The sequence below is a fragment of the Vicugna pacos genome, chromosome 14 (genome assembly GCF_048564905.1).
Source record: "Vicugna pacos chromosome 14, VicPac4, whole genome shotgun sequence".
Lineage (NCBI taxonomy): Eukaryota > Metazoa > Chordata > Mammalia > Artiodactyla > Camelidae > Vicugna > Vicugna pacos.
In genome coordinates, this window is record NC_133000.1 from 45518820 (window position 1) to 45523334 (window position 4515).

The 4515-nt window shown below is 37.7% G+C and overlaps 1 non-coding gene across 1 annotated transcript; it reads right to left on the bottom strand.

Annotated features, from left to right (window-relative positions):
- Positions 1-2030: 2030 nt before the first annotated feature.
- Positions 2031-2137, bottom strand: LOC116283231 (U6 spliceosomal RNA). The gene has a single exon (XR_004192792.1). It is a non-coding gene; the product is annotated as a U6 spliceosomal RNA (small nuclear RNA).
- Between the last annotated feature and the right edge of the window lie 2378 nt (positions 2138-4515).

The window sequence follows — 4515 nt, forward strand, 5'->3', positions numbered from 1 at the left end:
TGTAATAGGAAATGACAATCCTGCCAGTCAGTCTTAAAATGTCAAAGACCACGTAAAACAAACCTCATTTAGAGACATCCCCAACTTGGGCAGATCATGCCAGATAACCAGCATTACAGAGTAGAATTCACATTTTGAAGAGGATTCAGTCTTAGAAATTCTGACTTTCTTAAAAAAAAAATCCTTCTGATCAAAAGAAAGTGTTTTAATTGGTGGCTCACATACAAATTAGTAACAAGGTATTGCATCTACTGAGAGTCCAATAGAGCATCACATCCAGTTTCCTAGCTGGAAAGACTCAAACCTCATGATCACACAATGTAAAGAGAAAGTTGTTGGTGGAGCTGCTAGTCCTTTCTTAAAAGGAAATAATGGAATCATTCAGGCAGATGTTACCATAGAGTTGTAGAGGTAAAACCACAGGAGATAAACATAGGGTCAAATTCTGGCTATCAGAAGCATAGGGCTTTGCAAGCTACAGATGTACAAATCCCCCTCTCTAAGCCTCAGTTTACTCACTGGCAGAGCTGACATAGTAGCTGTCTCCTGGGGTTGTGGTAACAATTTAATATTTGTATATATGAAATTATGTAGCACATTACCTGGAAACTTCTATTAATTGAAGCTGGAAAACTGGTTCTTACTATTGGAGATTTCTACTGATAGAAACACACGCACCCATGAAAGCAAGTGAGAGAAAGAAGCAGTTCATAACGATCATCTTTATATTATTATGAAAATTGTTTTGACCTCACGGCCCCCCTGAAAGAGTCTTGGCTCCCTCCTCCCAGAGTTTCCCAGACCAACATTTGGATACCACTAGACTAGGCAGAGCATTTGAACCCCTTAGCCAGGGAGATGCCCTAATAGCAGTAGTAAGAAGGAGAAAGAAGAAAAAGGAAATTGAGTTGAGTCCTTCTCTGTTGAGTATTTTTACCAAAATCTCCAGGCAAAATTCTGTCAAGGTGGGCAGATGCCAAATAAGAGATGGTTGCAAACGAAAAACAAATTAAAATACACATTGACGGTTCCCAGGAAGATTAAATCAGTTGGCAGTTGAGAACAGTATCCCCCGACCTTAGGCTCCAGCTCCCCCCTTTTTTTCTTTTTAGTTTTCTCTGTCATGTTCTTAAATCCAATGCTTCTTTAAAGTCGACGCCTGTGAATATTATTAATTTACTGCTGGACTTGTGATTCTAAACACTGTAGGTGCCAGAAGTTGAATGGGAGGCAAGCTCTGGCTGGAGATGAATGAGCTGGCCAAGGTCATCTGTAGGAGGACTCGCGTGAGCAGTGCTGATGGCGGATGCTGGAGCCCAGGGGTGGGTCTCTGAGGGATAAAAGGATCGGAGGAACCCAGGCCAGGGCTACACAGCAGAGTAAAGGGAAGCAGAGATCTTTCATGTGTGTGACAAACCAGTAAAGAGCAGGTTAAAAGGCCTCATTCTGGGACAACAAATCTCCATTATCGGGATAAAGGTAAGCACGGATCCAACATTTTGTCGTGGCAACCAGGGCACTGTGTTTCAAGTAGGTAGAAACTTAGTTCCTCCTGATAAGAGCTGCGAATAATCTACTCATGCAGGTCTATTCTAAATGAAGTGAAAATGATTCCATGATGGAGATTTCTGTGAGAATTTTACTCCAAAAGGTTTTAGGAAAATATGTGCATAAAACACCTACCTTTCAATCATGAGAATTTGGAAGAAAAGTGATTTTTTTTTCAATCTCAACTATTTTAATAGGTCACAGAATGAAAACCAATGGAAAAAAAACTTGGCCTGGTATGTAATTCACAGCTTCACAAATTAAAATAATCGTCATAGTTTTTAATTTTTTTAACATTTTTTATTGATTTATAATCATTTTACAATGTTGTGTCAAATTCTAGTGTAAAGCACAATTTTTCAATTATACATGAACATATATATTCATTGTCACATTTTTTTCTCTGTGAGCTACCATAAGATCTTGTATATATTTCCCTGTGCTATACAGTAGAATCTTGTTTATCTATTCTACAATTTTGAAAAAATATGGAATGCGTCACGAATTTGCGTGTCATCCTTGCACAGGAGCCATGTTAATCTTCTCTGTATCATTCCAGTTTTAGTATATGTGCTGCCAAAGTGAGCACAGTTTTTAATTTTTTAAGTACAGTTTGTACTCAATATGGTAAATCCAAAAGATGTAAAAAAAGACAAACTATTGTTATCATATTATCATTCTAAGAAAAGGGTAAATTGACAACCAATAACAATAAAGTATATGAAGATACATTTATATACTCCATTCTCATTTAAAACTATAACCATAATGTCACTTGCTTGCAAATTCACTCTTCTAGTGACTTGTAGGAAGTTTTATTTCGTGGTGACCACAAAATACTGAAGTATTATTAAAGCATTCCGGGTTTTGTATGTTTTTTTTCTTTTACATACAGATAATAGTTGCTCCACTCCTGTTGTTCTTTAAGCGATAGTATTTTCCAAACATATGTTTTGTTGACTCTAGTTCTACAAGATGCTTGTAGGTGCTTCTCAAAGCAAGTTTTATTGTCAAAGAAGTTTGGAAAACCATGAGCTCAACCAAGAAGAAGTTTCTTCATAATAGTACTTTCATGAGCCTTTGTTATGAGTTCATTAAGAAATTTCAAGAAGGTCATCCTGAAGGAAATGCTTCCAAACTTAATTGATTTGAAATATTTGACTTCATGGTGGATCTCTTAACATCTCCTACAAGTAGTACACTGCATGAAGAGCTTGAGAAATGCTGCTTTGCACTAACGGACCCAGTGACTGGATTTGGACTTAATGTCTTCACAGAGCTATCGGACTGTAAAATTCTGAAGGAACCTCCTTCAGGATTAAGGAAAATCAAAGTGTAACGTAAACTTGGCAGACCCGTCACTTTAATATTCTGTTGCTTTTCAAATTAGTGTTGGCAAGAGAGTTTAAGTTAGAACAACCAACGCAGGAGAAAGTCCTGGTAGGAGTTATATTCATCCTGATCTCCCACTGCCAAGGTGAAAAAGAGCAGGTAAGAGGGAGACTTTGCCAGACACAGTTTTCAAGGAGAAACACACTGAATCCTTTTAATGCCTTCATTTTCTGTCAGGACTCAATTCTTCTCCTTTAATGACTCAGAAGTTTCATTACTGGGTATTCTTGGCTTTCTGCATATGTCCAAAGACTAAATCAGTGATCTACTCAAAACTGTTTCTATTTTAAATGGGCTTAACTAGAAAATAACATATATTAACTCCAAAAGGCACTATAGACAGGGGTCAGGGGAGAGGGAATTGGATGGAGGTAGTCAAAAGGTACAAACTTCCAGTCACAAGTCAGTGGTACTAGAGATGTGATGTACAACAGGATAAGTGTAACACTGCTGCGTGTTAGATATGAAAGTTGTTAAGAGAGTAAATCTTAATGGTTCTCATCACAAGGAAAAAATATTTTTTCTATTTCTTTTTTTCCATCTATGAAATGATGGAAGTTCACTAAACTTATTGTGGTCATCACTTCATGATGTCATAAGTCCAATCATTATGCTGTACCCCTTAAACTGATTCAGTGCTGTATGTCAATTACATCTCAATAAAACTGAAAGAAAAAAATGAACAAAAACCAAACCAAACCAAACCACAACAATACTATAGAGAGTTTATAATTTAGTTAAATCATTGTATGTCTTTATAGAATTGCCAAACATCACACAACCCCAGTGCTTTCTGAATCTCTTCAACTACTCTAGAAGGGCCTTACTTCCTGATAGCTGTATAAGTCCATTTGGTCTAAAGTAAAAGCGATCACTGATTCCAAGGGGTGTGGGAGAGGGGGGAAGGCTAAAGTCTGAATCGAATTAGTTCAGAATGTTGCCTGCACAAATGAGTTAATTTCTTCTTTCGACAGTGATATTACTTGGTTTTCTTTGTTTATATATTCCTACATCCTTGTGGGTACAATGTGTGCTTTGTTAAGCTGTGTTTGGCCAGTGGCTTGTATCCCTTTACGAAGGCAGAAATTGTATCTTGTACGTAATGTATCTGAGGGTGAAGAGTTGCTGGAGTCTCCTTTTGGACAGCATTCTAGCTGGCATGGCCATGGGATTTTCTCACTCTGTCTCTCCAGCTCTCCTCTGTTTAATGACAGTCTTATGTTTTATTTGTTTCCTGTGATCCAACGTGTTTATCTGAGGGCTGTTCTAGAATACATAAAAGTCATTTGCAGGTAATTATTGACCCTGGTTTTACATAGCACCTCGTGGTAAAAAGATAAATGCAGAAGCACCCGGGAATATGAAAAACTCTGACTGAAGGACCCAAGAACTTTGTCATTTTACCCCACCCTCCGTGACTCAGTGAAATGGATTGAAGTATACACCAGAAACCAGCAATTCAATTTGATGAAACTCGTCCTCAAGAGAAAAGTGTCACTACATGTTGGCAGTATATAAAATGTGATGAGCTGCCCTAATCCATTGGAACCAACATGTCCTTAATAATAGCAACAT